The sequence below is a fragment of the Mobula hypostoma genome, chromosome 16 (assembly GCF_963921235.1).
Source record: "Mobula hypostoma chromosome 16, sMobHyp1.1, whole genome shotgun sequence".
Classification (NCBI taxonomy): Eukaryota; Metazoa; Chordata; class Chondrichthyes; order Myliobatiformes; family Myliobatidae; genus Mobula; species Mobula hypostoma.
In genome coordinates, this window is record NC_086112.1 from 69,299,261 (window position 1) to 69,315,729 (window position 16,469).

A 16,469-nucleotide genomic window follows, 5' to 3' on the forward strand; every position below is an offset into this window, starting at 1 on the left:
TTCCTCCTCGGTATCCCAGACTTTAATTTCTCCATTTAGATCCACTCTTCCTGTTATCATCAGACACTGCTCAAGGGTTTCTTTCTCATAATAGGGAGGAGGTTTTTCTACGTCTTTCAGATCTGGGTATAGAGCCGAAGCCGGCTCCCTGTTATGCTTTTCCTTTTCTTTATCAGACTGCTCTTTTCATTTCAGTGTCTTTTTTACTTACTATTAATATACTTCCCGTCTTTCTTAACCTTTCTCCCTCCATCCTAAAGAATTTTAATACTTCAATTTCTTGTTCCCTTTTTCCTTCTCTTTTCTCAGATTTATCTTTGGGTTTGTGATTTTTAATTAGCGCTTCCATTTCCTCACATAAGCTTACATCAAACGTTCCTTCTCTTGGCCATTTCGTGACCAGTTCTTTAGTTCTTTTTTCCCATTTTTCTGAAATTTCCACGATCTTACCTTGACACACCGGGAATTTTCTGCTCAATATTTCTACTGCTGTTCCTTTCTCTGTCATGTTGTTCTCTTTTTCCTTTTTCTATTATGGTATTTTTAGAATCTCACGACTTGCCTACTTAATAGTACTATTTTTCTAACTCTATTTCTATGCCTAGTCTTATGGTTTATCTCACCTGCGTCTTAATTCTCTATCAAACTATCTTTGTCTCTTACTACGTTCTGCCCGTGCAGACCCCTACTTAGGGCGGTATCCACAGAACCTTTTCCTTTTGCACCTCGCCTATGCAGACCCTTACACTCCTTAAGGCGGTATTCACGAGAATTTTTAATTCTCCTTCCCTGCCTGTTCAGACCTTCGTTTCGTGCGAAGCGGTATCCACAGGGACTTACCAACACCACGTGGAATTTTCTTACTTAACTTACTATTACTTTATTCGTACTTACCTCCACTGCCGTGCTCTTGATTAATCCTCTGAGCCTCCTTTTATCCCCAATTCTGCCAGATTCTTTGGATCGGAGAGACCCTTCGGCAGTTGCTTCACACTTCTGAGTCCCCGAGACCCCCCAAAACCAACAGAATTCTTAGTCCGAATTATCGCAAAAAACGCTCACCATTTTTCTTTTGGGTGCATCCTTAATTCTGTTAGCCCCGTGAGGGTCCCCGAGGGACCGGGAAGCATCCCAATCTGCCGTTCCCTTCCTCGCGGGTCTCTATCCGATCCTGTTCGTGACGCCAATTTTGTCGTGGTTTCTCGTTTCTTACAAACAACAAGGAGACGCAGAAAATCCTTCAAGACGTTTTAAACTTTAATTTGCAAATCAAAGCTGAGACAATCAGAAAGCTAGTAGCTGACTGCCCATCGAGGCTTGTACACAGCATTTTTTATAGCAATCTCCTATCTTAGCTACATTGTCATATCCAGACGGCCTGTGATCACATATCATCAATACATCCGCTCTCGACCTTCCACTATTGTTTTACTCCCCAATTTAATTATGGCCTAGTTTACTTTTTAGACCAGGTGTCCCCTCATCCCTAACCACAGTTATTTCTTAATTGGTCTTGTTTTGACATACTGCCACATATTTCATTACCTTACTCTCCACCGTTATCTTCCTACTTGGTTTCATTCTAGTTCTCTTCATGAATTAATAGTGATTAGGTCAAAAGTCATGGCTACATAGTGAATACCCTCTATTCAGCTAGCAGTGGTTACATAGTAAATATAGAAAATATAATGTGTGCATTTGAGTAAATACTGAAATACTGTTAAGTAAATACTGTAAATACATAGAAAATACAATGTATGCATTTACATTTTCCAATAAATGTTGAAAGGCCTAAGAGAGTGGATGTAGAGAGGATGCTTCCTATGGTAGGGGAGTCTAAGACCAAAGGACATAGTTTCAGAATAAGTGGACGACAATTTAGAATGGAGATGAGGAGGAATTTGTTTAGCCAGAGAGTGGTGAATCTATGGAATTTGTTGCTATAGGTGGCTGTGGAGGCCAAGTCAATGGGTATACTTAAGGCAGAGGTTGATAGATTCTTGATTAGTCAGTGCATGAAGGGATAAAGGGAGAAGGTAGGAGATTGGGGCTGAGATAAAATTGATCAGCGATGGGCCAAATGGCCTAATTCTGTTCCTATATCTTATGGTTTTATGGTCTAAAATGACAGTTGTCAAGTTTTGGCTAATCATTACCAGATTAACTTGTGCTTACAATTTCACTGTAAGATTCGTTTTAACATTACCTGCTTTGCATGCATTTAATTCATGTGATTGGCATTATTTTTGTTTTGAACAGTGTTATTATATTTAGATAGGTGGGAGGGAACGTCAACTCAGACCATGAGAGGCCTGCGTCGGGCATTTTCATGCCTTACAAGGTGCTGATTGGAAGTCTGTGTGGGGCGCCACTCCTCGCACGGACACTTAGAGGACGTGCAGACCAGCTAGCTGAGATTCTCACTGACATCTTTGACATCTCCCTGAGCAGCGTCGTTGTTCCTACGTGCTTCAAGGCCGCCACATCGTCCCCGTGCCAAAGGAGTCTTCAGTGTCCTGCCTCAACGACCACCGTCCCGTCGCACTCACATCCGTCGTCTTGAAGTGTTTCGAGAGGCTCGTCATGAGGCACATCAAGACCCTGCTGCCCCCCTCACTGGACCCCCTGCAGTTCGCGTACCGTCCCAACCGTTCAACAGACGACGCCATTGCCATCACCCTCCACCTGGCCCTAACCCACCTGGACGAAAAAGACGCGTACGTACGAATGCTGTTCACAGACTTCAGTTCAGCATTCAACACAATCATTCCTTACAATCATTCCTCAGAAACTGATTGGAAAGCTGAGCCTACTGGGCCTGAACACCTCCCTCTGCAACTGGATCCTAGACTTCCTGACTGGGAGACCTCAGTCAGTCCGGATTGGAAGCAGCATCTCCAACACCATCACACTGAGCACGGAGGCCGCCCAGGGCTGTGTGCTCAGTCCACTGCTGTTCACTCTGCTGACCCACGACTGTGCTGCAACACACAGCTCGAACCACATCATCAAGTTCACCAATGACACAACTATTGTGGGTCTCATCAGCAAGAACGATGAGTCAGCATATAGAGAGGAGGTGCAGCGGCTAACGGACTGGTGCAGAGCCAACAACCTGTCTCTGAATGTGAACAAAACAAAAGAGATGGTTGTTGACTTCAGGAAGACACGGAATGGCCACTCTCTTTCTTTTCTTTTTCAATCTTTTTATTAATTTCAGAATACAGAAACAAAACATAGCAATAATACAAATAATAGGAGATATATTGTTACACTAAAAAAAAGTAATTGCAAAAGCCAAGTAGTGGAAATTAACAAAGCTCCCATACATGTAGAACTAACCACGGATAATGCAAAGCAAAAAAAAAACTGGAAAAAAAACATGAAAAAGAAAAAAAAACAAAACAAAAAAAAACCCCATCCCCAAGGAAAAACAAAATTAATCAACTAAACTAAAAGACTTGGGCAAAACTAACAACTTAAAAATGGAAAAGAAGAAAACCTTAGTGTCAACGACTCCATTCCCCTCCAACAACAGTACAGAGAAATAAAACAAGTTTGGAAATGATCAAATTACATCAAATGAAAATGCTGAATGAATGGCCTCCAAGTTTTTTCAAACTTAATGGAAGGGTCATAAACTGCACTTCTAATTTTCTGCCACTCTCCGCTGAACATCCACGACTCCTCCGTAGAGATCATTAAGGGCAGCAAATTTCTTGGTGTTCACCTGGCGGAGAATCTCACCTGGTCCCTCAACACCAGCTCCATAGCAAAGAAAGCCCAGCAGCGTCTCTACTTTCTGCGAAGGCTGAGAAAGGTCCATCTCCCACCCCCCATCCTCACCACTTTCTACAGAGATTGTATTGAGAGCATCCTGAGCAGCTGCATCACTGCCTGGTTCGGAAATTGCACCATCTCGGATCGCAAGACCCTGCAGCAGATAGTGAGGTCAGCTGAGAAGATCATCGGGGTCTCTCTTCCTGCCATTAGAGACATTTACACCACATGCTGCATCCGCAAAACAAACAGCATTATGAAGGACCCCACGCACCCCTCATACAAACTCTTCTCCCTCCTGCCGTCTGGCAAAAGGCACCGAAGCATTCGGGCTCTCACGACCAGACTATGTAACAATTTCTTCCCCCAAGTCACCAGACTCTTCAATACCCAGAGCCTGGACTGACACCAACCTACTGCCCTCTACTGTGCATATTGTCTTGTTTATTATTTATTGTAATGCCTGCACTATTTTGTGTCCTTTACGCAGTCCTGGGTAGGTCTGTAGTCTAGTGTAGTTTTGTGTTGCTTTTTACGTAGTTCAGTGTGGTCTTTGTATTGTTCATGTAGCACCATGGCCCTGAAAAACGTGGTCTTGTTTTTAGTGTGTACTGTACCAGCAGTTATGGTCGAAATGACAATAAAAAGTGACTTGACTTGACTTGACCAGAGCAATGTGTGGTTAAATGCCTTGCTCAAGGACACAAACACGCTGCCACAGCTGAGGCTCGAAGTAGCGACCTTCAGATCACTAGACAAATGCCTTAATCACTTGGCCACGTGCCCAACACATTATTTAGATAATACTATTCTAAATGTGTGGTTTCTACAGTTCTTTGGTTCACGCCAACAAGCATGCGGATTGGGTTGCGGACATGATAGGAGTAAAATATGGTTACATCTGCAAAGGGTTTGTTTTATTTGTGACAGCCTGGCCACTGCACTCAAAGATACCCTCAGCACCACGGCAACTTTGAGAATAATTGGCTTTTCCCTCCTCCACCACCAGCACCACAGACTATGAAGTTTGCTTTAAGTAATTCTTTCTCGAACTGTACTGAAGAGATTGTATAATTGTAATTCTACCTACTGTAAAATCCCACTTGATGCAAGGCCGCACGTGACTTTTCTTTGTCGACGACTTTTCTTCCAAATCTGATATCAAAAATATTTTAATGGATTTGCAAGTGTGTTCATCTCGTGTAATAGCTCAGGCAGTACAACTCCATTCGTCCGGTTCCATTCCAGCAGCTGAACTGTTGCCTTTACAAGAGTCTCATCCTTGCAGCTGCTACACTGACACTTTACAATGGACAGGTATGGCTTCCTTATCTCTTCAGGAACTCCAATAATGCAGAGTGAATTGATTGCTAGTCATCTTTCTGCCTTTCAATTCCCTCTGCTATTGAAATGATTAGGGCTTCACACTGGTGTGAAATATCTAAAGCTCAGAAATGGGCAGATTCCACTGCCAGGGTGCCAGCAATAAATCTTTATGGGCAGGTGTGCCTCGGTGTGCTCAGATGCCAATTCTCCTTCCAATTCTATTGATGAATTTATACGATTACTGTGCGGTGCTTAAGAGGCTGAAAGTACTTCCTGGACTAAAGCACACTGAGCACAGCATTCACAGAACATCTGGCATTACCCTGATGGTTGCCCTGTGGCATCATCTGCTTCTCGTCCTTGGCTCCCTCATGATTTGACACAGGCAGTAAAGGGTGGGGATGATGGCTACGAATTAAATTGAAAATAGATTTGTCAGGATTCCTGACTTCAGCAAGAAAAGTGGGGGCAAATTGTATGATTTGACAGAGATATAATCCCCGAAAAACAGCGTCAGTATCTGCGTGTATTGGGCTCTCCCCACGGGGCCATTTGTATTTCTCCAAATGGACTTAATGCAGCCACTCAAGTAAATTGTAGAAATGATGCTATGACTGTTGTTAAACTTCTATTACAAGAATTTATTCCTGGTTTGGAATCCCTGTGAAGATCTCTGGTGATAAAGGAGTACACTTTACAGGCAAGGTAGTGCAGAAACTGACACTGACCTTGCAGCGAATGCAATGCCTCACCTGTCCCACCTTTATCACAGACGATCTACTGGGGCGGATGAAAGACAGAACGGGGCCCCGAAAAGCAAGCTGGCTAAACTGTTTGAGGAAACTGGGCTAAGGTGGCCACAGGTGTCACCACAGGCACCAGCCCGGTTTACTCCAAACCATGTAATAGGCCTACGCCTCAGGAGATAGTATTGGGACATTCAATACTCATCCCTTTTGGTTAATCAAACAGACATCGATACTATGAATGAAAACATGGTTTGTGTGGCACTGATGAAAACTCTAAAATGTTCCCATTGACCCATGCTTGAAGCTCAAAAGGTTGTGATAGCTGCAGCATGTCAAACGTACCAGCTGGAAGACTGGGAACTGACGGGATCCTGCTGATGAAAGAATTGCATTGAGCCCTGGCAGGAAGTCCTATTTCAAATGCTGCTAAATTTATGTACTGCTTTGAAGGTCCAGGGGAAACCAACTTGGATCTATGCATCAAACATTAAGCCAGTGATGCCACTGGACCAGGGAATCCGGTGGCCAGAAGAATTGTGATGACAAGGACTGATTAACTGAATTTTTTGATCATTGTTATTTCTGACCTTAAGTGATCACTATGCATTATAAGTTTTGGGTAGTCTGGTATGTCTGTTTTCTGCCTGTGTACAGAACTACCCCATGACAGTAACACTCCCAATGCTCCTCTTTGTCTTAGTTTTGAATACATGGCATGTTCTGACTGGTCAGGTTGTTGAAAGTGCTCTAAAGGGTACATCCTTTGGGAAGGTGGGTGCCAGTGTAGCCTTATCCCGACTTATAATGAGATTGTTTCTCTTTTCTAATTTGATAATGAGACTAGAGCTTTGAAGGAGCATTGGATGGCAGTGCCCATAGAAATGTCTTGCCAATGTAAACTGCTTTGAAGGATGGTATCAATCTTCCTACAACAGATTGCATAAACCAATTCTGATACTGGTCCAGGAAGATCAGGCTGAAGTCTTAAGTTACAACCATCAGGGGCTGGTTAGGTAACACCACATGCAATGCTTATCCCGTCAATAACCTTCCAAATCCCATTAATGATAGTTCAACATTCCACCTAACTTGGCTAATGGCACCACTTAGCACTGTACAACATGAGTCAGGCTAATAATGACATTACTGCTGAAATAGCGGCAATTCAAATGGTGTCCCTTCAAAATCAACTAGAATGAGACTTTATGTTGGCCAGGAAGGGTGGCACTGGCCAGGAATATTGCACGTAAATCACAGATATATCCGAGAATATCGCCATCCTTATCCAATTAGAATCCGGTAAGGTCCAGAAGAATCTAGGAGTTACACAGGACCCTGTCATCAGATGACCCATTCCCTGCTGGCAAGCTGAATTAACTCTATTGAGTAGTGGACAATGAGGAGTATATTCTTGCTAGTTGTGATATTTATTTTCATCCCTTGCCTGAGATCACCCTGTGGAGTGATGGCTGAGAGAGCAGCTGTTTCCATCATGATACTGCCCCTGATGAAACTGTTAACGAGCTTCAGAGATTCTGTGCTGTTGAAATTCAGTAAGATTTGTGTTGTCCTTTCCAGGACAAAAAGGGGAAGTGTGAAAGGTGCAGCAAGGCAAAGGTTAAGATAATGTTCAGCAAGGGATAGTTTACAGATAGTGTGCAGTCAATCCTGGCAAGACAATCGTTGAAGAGCATAACTTCCCTTTGCACAGCATGGAACCAGAGTCATTTGGCAAATTAAGACAAGATAAGCACACAAACAAAAGATTCTAGGATGACACTTACTATTGGTCAGTTATTTTATCAATTCAGAACTATTATTGGCCTTTAATGTGCAGATTATATTGGTTATTAATACCTGTATAATTGCATAGTGATTGGTGACTGATTATATAAGTAGGAAATTTGAACATCCGCAGGGTTACCAATTGGTCAATATCTGTATCCAACTAGGGTATTTTTGTATCAAAATGGCATTTCTTTGTTCAAGCATCAGAACAGTTGGGTGCTACTGGTTGTGCTCAAGTGAATAAAGTGTGATTGAGGAGGAGGTGCAAGTTTTCAGAGTCCAGTTAATCGCCAACGACAGATGATTTGGATCATTTGCTCACAGTACAGACCCACAGAATCCATACCATGATGCCAGTCTAACTAATCCTTTTTGGCTGAACATGGTTTGTAATCCCTCTATTCCCTGCCATTTCCTGTGAGAGCCTAAATGCCTCTGAAAATTTGCTGCCAAGCAGTGTGTTCCAGTCACCTAGAGCTCTGTATGTAAAAAACACGCCTTGTGTATTCTTTAAATTCCCCTCTTCTCATCTTAAACCTACATCTGGTCTGGGAAAAAGAACTCTGACAATCTACCCGATCAATGCCCCTCATAGTTTTATATACTTCTTGTCCGCTCTGAACAGTTCAGAGAAGATTATCCAAGTTTGTCCAATTTCTCCTTATAAATAATACTCTATTTTGTGTATAAGAATAGGAAATGAAAACAGGATGATGTAAGGTTTTTAAAAGATCTAATTCTTAAGTTAATTAACCTGTGATGGATTGGATGGATGGTAGTGCGGTTAATGCTGTAAGGTAGAAGTCAGGGAAGACAGAGTGAAGTGTGATAAACAGGAACTTGCTCAGTTTTCGATATTGAATGGAGGTGTCTTGCAGTGCAGTTCACTCTACCTGCTTTTGCTTTCTCCGATCTAGAGGAGACCACATTATGAACACTGAATGCAATATAATAAATGGTTGAAATTATGGAGATGATTGAACTGACTGTGAAGACAAATGAGGTAGAATGAAACTCTATTCTTCTTTTGGCTTAGAGGAGAGTGGGTGAGAGTAGAAGCACAGGGAATAAAGAATATGTACACCAGTTGAATGCCCTGTCAATTGTGAAACAGTAACTGCACTTAAAAATAATTTGTCAGTGTTAGATGTTTTACAAAATCCCGAGGATGTGAAAGGCACCAGATAAATTTACCTTCCTTCTCCAGCTATCTTGCTGCTCAAACCTGACAGTCCAGGTGAGTCCTGATGACTCGTTGTTAAGACATTTAGTGTATTTTTAGATGTTTCCATGTGCTTATGTGTCTCTATTATTGCAGAACTACACTACAATATTAGTTCTGTGTCTCGGATATTCTACTCGTGTGAAAGCAGTCACAAGAAGTTAGAAATCTTATTGGATACTACAACATTTTTGGCATGCCACCTAATTAAATTGTATACTCTGATGAGTAAGACAAAGGAGTGTGCCATTTTCCTGCAGGAGCTACACAAGCCTGACATCCCACACCACCACCTTCAACAACAGTTACTTCCCTTCAACCATCTGAATCTGAACCAACCAGTAAAACCCTAAACACTACAGTTTATCCAAACTATGACCATTTCGAACACTTTGCACTAAGATGGACTTTTTTCATTCTAATTATGTTCTTTTTCGCAAAAAATGTATATAATTTATGTTTAATTTTAGTTTTTCCTGTGATTGCTCTTTATATGATGCTAAATGCCTATGATGTTGCAGCAGGTAATTTTTTTTTATTGTACCAGTGCATAAGCGTACTGTGTACATGGCAATAAACTTGATTTTGACCTTTGAAACTTTGATGTAATGAAGTTGATGTTATAAGGCCAAGTGAAAGGGTGATGAATATACAAGTGCAGTGAACTTCCCTTGTTAACTTTTACTGTTAACATGCATCCTGCACTGAATTCTGCTGACACCTCCAGCTATACCTTCTTTGCTGTCTGGGGAGGAATAACTCAAATCCATCACCAGGAAAGAAGACAGATGTTCAAAATCTATGATGTAACTTCTGCCTGTCCTTGTGCAAATTCTACTTCCGCCAAATTATGCTTTGAATGCTCCATTTGGAATTGTGCCTCCAAATGACCATAGAACGTCAGTCTACAATTTCCAACCCCAAAAGGATACTGCCATCAGACAGTGATCTGAAATTGCCTCTGGTAAGTGCACTGTCAACTCCAAGTTTTGCAACTGATATCACAATCCGAGGATATTTCAAAGATTCAAAGTCCATTTATTATCAAAGTTTGTATGAAGTGTACAACCCTGAGATTTGTCTTCCCACAGACAGCCATGAAACAAAGAAAAAACACATGGAACCTGTTCAAAGAAAAACATCAAACCCTCAACATGAAAAAAGAACAAGTCTCACAAATAGCAAAAAATGAGCACAAAGTACAGAACATAAAACACCAAACCACGAATCATCAAAGCAGCTCAGGCATATTCAGTTCAATTCAATCTAGCGCCGTGCTGTTCATTAACTTCATGCAACATCAACATCGCCCCCATCAACATCCCACAAAATAGCAACAAAAAAGGAACGACCATAGCATCAACTGCAGAGTCCAATCCACAACTGTGCTGATTAAACCTTGCCCAAGACTCAGGACTCTGGCCCCATCATCCAGCTGAGTCGAGTGAGAGGGAGAGAGTGACCAGTCAAACGCAAGAACCTTCCTCCAGGAGCAGTGGATGAGAGGGAGAGAGAGAGACCGCTCACCTGCAGGTAGACGGCACTGAATATCTGCTCGCCTTCTGCTCTCACCTCTTTCCTCTGGGTGTTCATATGAATTGTCTGAAAGATGATTCTAGCAGGAAAGTGTGATCATAAAGCATCTGATCGTCATCATATTTACCAAGTCAGAAACAAAGAACTGCTGGATGGCTCAAAATCTGAACCCTCCTTTGGGGTATGAGTACAAAAGGTAGCAAGTCAACTTTAATGCTGCAAGTGTTTTCGCACCCTTGTGAAGAATTCACTTCAGGTTTAACAAAAGGTTAAATAGAAGTCACTTTTAAATTTTATATTCATACCTGTATTGCCAAATCAAATGTTAATCAGATTTAATCACTAAGAAGAAAAGAAGGATGCAGTTTCAATGTTGGAAAAGAAAAAAGTCCCCTGAGACACCCTGAATCAAAATAATTCAGTCACTTTATGTATTCCCCAATAAGAACCTTGGCATAATATAGAAACATAGAAACATAGAAAATAGGTGCAGGAGTAGGCCATTCGGCCCTTCGAGCCTGCACCGCCATTTATTATGATCATGGCTGATCATCCAACTCAGAACCCAGCCTTCCCTCCATACCCCGTGACCCCTGTAGCCACAAGGGCCATATCTAACTTCCTTTTAAACATAGCTAATGAACTGGCCTCAACAGTTTGCTGTGGCAGAGAATTCCACAGATTCACCACTCTCTGTGTGAAGAAGTTTTTCCTAACCTCGGTCCTAAAAGGCTTCCCCTCTATCCTCAAACTGTGACCCCTCGTTCTAGACCTCCCCAACATCGGGAACAATCTTCCCGCATCTAGCCTGTCCAATCCCTTTAGGATCTTATACGTTTCAATCAGATCCCCCCTCAATCTTCTAAATTCCAACGAGTACAAGCCCAGTTCATCCAGTCTTTCTTCATATGAAAGACCTGCCATCCCAGGAATCAATCTGGTGAACCTTCTTTGTACTCCCTCTATGGCAAGGATGTCTTTCCTCAGATTAGGGGACCAAAACTGCACACAATACTCCAGGTGTGGTCTCACCAAGGCCTTGTACAACTGCAGTAGTACCTCCCTGCTCCTGTACTCGAATCCTCTCGCTATAAATGCCAGCATACCGTTCGCCTTTTTCACCGCCTGCTGTACCTGCATGCCCACTTTCAATGACTGGTGTATAATGACACCCAGGTCTCGTTGCACCTCCCCTTTTCCTAATCGGCCACCATTCAGATAATAATCTGTTTTCCTATTTTTGCCACCAAAGTGGATAACTTCACATTTATCCACATTAAATTGCATCTGCCATGAGTTTGCCCACTCACCCAACCTATCCAAGTCACCCTGCATCCTCTTAGCATCCTCCTCACTGCTAACACTGCCACCCAGCTTCGTGTCATCCGCAAACTTGGAGATGCTGCATTTAATTCCCTCATCCAAGTCATTAATATATATTGTAAACAACTGGGGTCCCAGCACTGAGCCTTGCGGTACCCCACTAGTCACCGCCTGCCATTCTGAAAAGGTCCCGTTTATTCCCACTCTTTGCTTCCTGTCTGCTAACCAATTCTCCACCCACACCAATACCTTACCCCCAATACCATGTGCTTTAAGTTTGCACACTAATCTCCCGTGTGGGACCTTGTCAAAAGCCTTTTGAAAATCCAAATATACCACATCCACTGGTTCTCCCCTATCCACTCTACTAGTTACATCCTCAAAAAATTCTATGAGATTCGTCAGACATGATTTTCCTTCCACAAATCCATGCTGACTTTGTCCGATCATTTCACCGCTTTCCAAATGTGCTGTTATCACATCCTTGATAACTGACTCCAGCAGTTTCCCCACCACCGACGTTAGGCTAACCGGCCTATAATTCCCCGGTTTCTCTCTCCCTCCTTTTTTAAAAAGTGGGGTTACATTAGCCACCCTCCAATCCTCAAGAACTAGTCCAGAATCTAACGAGTTTTGAAAAATTATCACTAATGCATCCACTATTTCTTGGGCCACTTCCTTAAGCACTCTGGGATGCAGACCATCTGGCCCTGGGGATTTATCTGCCTTCAATCCCTTCAATTTACCTAACACCACTTCCCTACTAACATGTATTTCGCTCAGTTCCTCCATCTCACTGGACCCTCTGTCCCTTACTATTTCTGGAAGATTATTTATGTCCTCCTTAGTGAAGACAGAACCAAAGTAATTATTCAATTGGTCTGCCATGTCCTTGCTCCCCATAATCAATTCACCTGTTTCTGTTTGCAGGGGACCTACATTTGTCTTTATCAGTCTTTTCCTTTTTACATATCTATAAAAGCTTTTACAGTCCGTTTTTATGTTCTCTGCCAGTTTTCTCTCATAATCTTTTTTCCCCTTCCTAATTAAGCCCTTTGTCCTCCTCTGCTGAACTCTGAATTTCTCCCAGTCCTCAGGTGAGCCACTTTCTCTGGCTAATTTGTATGCTACTTCTTTGGAATTGATACTATCCCTAATTTCTCTTGTCAGCCACGGGTGCACTACCTTCCTTGATTTATTCTTTTGCCAAACTGGGATGAACAATTGTTGTAGTTCATCCATGCAACCTTTAAATGCCTGCCATTGCATATCCACCGTCAATCCTTGAAGTGTCATTTGCCAGTCTATCTTAGCTAATTCATGTCTCATACCTTCAAAGTTACCCCTCTTTAAGTTCAGAACCTTTGTTTCTGAATTAACTACGTCACTCTCCATGTTAATGAAGAATTCCACCATATTATGGTCACTCTTACCCAAGGGGCCTCTCACGACAAGATCGCTAATTAACCCTTCCTCATTGCTCAAAACCCAGTCCAGAATAGCCTGCTCTCTAGTCGGTTCCTCGACATGTTGGTTCAAAAAACCATCCCGCATACATTCCAAGAAATCCTCTTCCTCAGCACCTTTACCAATTTGGTTCACCCAGTCTACATGTAGATTGAAGTCACCCATTATAACTGCTGTTCCTTTATTGCACACATTTCTAATTTCCTGTTTAATACCATCTCCGACCTCACTACTACTGTTAGGTGGCCTGTACACAACTCCCAGCAGCGTCTTCTGCCCCTTAGTGTTACGCAGCTCTACCCATATCGATTCCACATCTTCCCGGCTTATGTCCTTCCTTTCTATTGCGTTAATCTCTTTTTTAACCAGCAACGCCACCCCACCTCCCCTTCCTTCATGTCTATCCCTCCTGAATATTGAATATCCCTGAACGTTGAGCTCCCATCCCTGGTCACCCTGGAGCCATGTCTCTGTGATCCCAACTATATCATAATCATTAATAACAATCTGCACTTTCAATTCATCCACCTTATTACGAATGCTCCTTGCATTGACACATAAAGCCTTCAGGCGCTCTTTTACAACTCTCTTAGCCCTTTTTAATGCTTGCCCTGGATTTGTCGGCCTGCCACTTTTACTTTTCCCCTTTGTACTTTTTGCTTCTACGCTCACTTTACACCCCTCTGTCTCTCTGCACTGGTTCCCATCCCTCTGTTGTGAACTAACCTCCTCACACCTAGCCGCTTTAATTTGATTCCCACCCCCCAACCATTCTAGTTTAAAGTCACCTCAGTAGCCCCCGCTAATCTCCCTGCCAGGATATTGGTCCCCCTAGGATTTAAGTGTAACCCGTCCTATAATGTTCATTATACTGTACAAATAAACCATTCATTGAAGTTGAACAAGATATTATGGCTTTTGTGTCAATTGACGATTGATAAATACTTTGCTTTCATAATGAAAAGTGCCTAGAGCTTTGATTTATGTGGAAGTGTTAATGTCCAATAAGCAGTTCCCTTTTTATTTCTCTCTTTCGCTGGGATATTGGCCTTGAGCCCTACTGTCACGCAATGAGTGAGATCAATTAAACAGTGCTATAGGTTTAGTAGTTTAAACAAACAGATAGTAGAGTCTTGGAATCAGCATGCACATAATAAAGATAGTCTAACTCAGTCCAGCAAATGAAAGCTACTTCTGCAGTCACTTTATGTGATGCTGCACACTCTATTTTATGATTTAAAATATTCCTTTGTAAATAATGTGTTTAGAGGTAAATGGGTAAGCTGGAATGTTTTACTTCTGTCTGGATTACATCTGCTTATATAAAATTCTGAGAAATATATGAAAATCTCTCTTTCATCACTGTGAAATAATGTACTTGGAAGGATTTTGTTTTACACGACAGATGGAAGTAGATTTCCAGTGACAAATGGGGATTAGAACAGGAAAGTGCCACTGATGTAAAGGATCAGACATGATAGTGTAGCTCGCAGTGCAATGGTTAGAGTAATGCTTTAACAGTGGCAGAAGTCTAGCATCAATTCCACTGCTGTCTGTGAGGGGTTTGTACATTCTCCCCGTGACTGTGTGGGTTTCCTCCCACATTCCAAAGATGTGAGGCTGATAAGTTAATTGGTTAAATGAGTGTAATTGTGCAGTGTGGGTTTGTTAGGCTGGAAGGGACCGTGTTGCAACTCTAGGTAATAAGTAAATGATCTCACTAAATGCTGCAGAAGACTGAAGGGACCAAAGAGCCTATGCTTATTGCCACTTGAATTCCTGTTACTCATATTTTCATCATGTGGCCACTCCAAGTTGCTGTTGAAACTAACAGCTTGTTGGACCGCAGCTGAGGAGAAACAAAAGTCAACTGTATTTGTTGGGACTCCAGTCAAGCATAGTGGTAGGCTTTTAAAAGTGAGGTAGTGAGAGTTCGGGCTCAACACATTCCCATTAAGTGAATAGCAAGGCTGGCAGGATTGAGGAACTGCAGTTGACACGGGATGCAAAAGAGGAGGAAGTGTATACTACGTATAGGCAGCTGTGATCAGGCGCATTCCTTGAGGAGTTTAAGGGATGTAGAATGGAATTAAGAGGGCATAAAGGAACCATGAGATGTCCCTGGCAGATATGGTAAAGAAGAATCCTAAGAAATTCTATGTATATTAAGGATAACTAGAGAGAAGGTCTCCCTAATGATCTGCGTGGTAATCTGTGTATGGAACCATGGGGAATGGGTGATCTTTTTAATGAATACTTCTCATCAGCGTTTACCATCGACATGGAAGCTGGTGAGTTCAGTGGTGAGAAAAGTGAGACCATGGGCATGCAGTTGGTTAAGAAAACTTGGACTGGTTTCCCTGGCATTAAGGAGGCTGAGAGATTAGATTATAGAGGTATATAAAATTATGATAAGCATTGATAGGTAGATTGCAAGATTCTTTTCCCACAGTCGGGCTGCCTAAATTTAAAATGAAAGGGAATTAGAAGTAAAATTTTCACATGAAAAGCAGTTAGTATTTAGAATGAGCTGCCAAAGGAGATGGTGGAGACAGCAACAGTAACAATATTTAAAAGGCATCTGGATGGATGCTTGAAGGAGCAAGGCATAGAGAGGTGCAGAATCAATGCAGTTCTGTGAGATCAAGGTAGATTGGTATGACGATGAATTAGATTCTGCAAGGCAAAGGGCCTGCTTCTATGCTGTACAGTTCTTTGACTGTAAGACTATGGCCCTATGAGCTGATTGGATGTAGGTGAATTTTAGAGTCATAATACAACCATAAAATCTCTTCTTACATATCTGCACTCGAAGGAGAAATTCTGAAAAGAACCTAAATCCCCTCTTACCTCATTCCATCCTAGTAGATATCTGCTGTCCACTGGTTAATTAGCCACTGTAAGTTGTCCCTAGTCTGTAAGTAATGCAAGGTCAAATTTGAGAGAAATTGATGAGACAGTGTAGAGAATAAAATGGGATTAATGTAGTATTCTGTGTATAGGTGGTTGATAATCAATGCAGACCTGGTGTTTCTCTACTGTATCTCTTTCTCTCTCTCTCTATTCCTTTCTCTGCCTCTCTTCCTTTTTCTCTCTCCCTCTATACCTTTCTCTCGCTCCCTCCCTTTCTCTCTTTCTCTCTCTTTTCCTTTCTCTGTCTGTCTCCAGTGGCGGCGCCAGAGATATTTTCTTGCTGGTGCTACAGTGGGGCTGAATTATTCAGTGATGGTGCTGAGGGATGTACCCTATGGCAGGGGTCCCCAACCTCTTTTGCACTG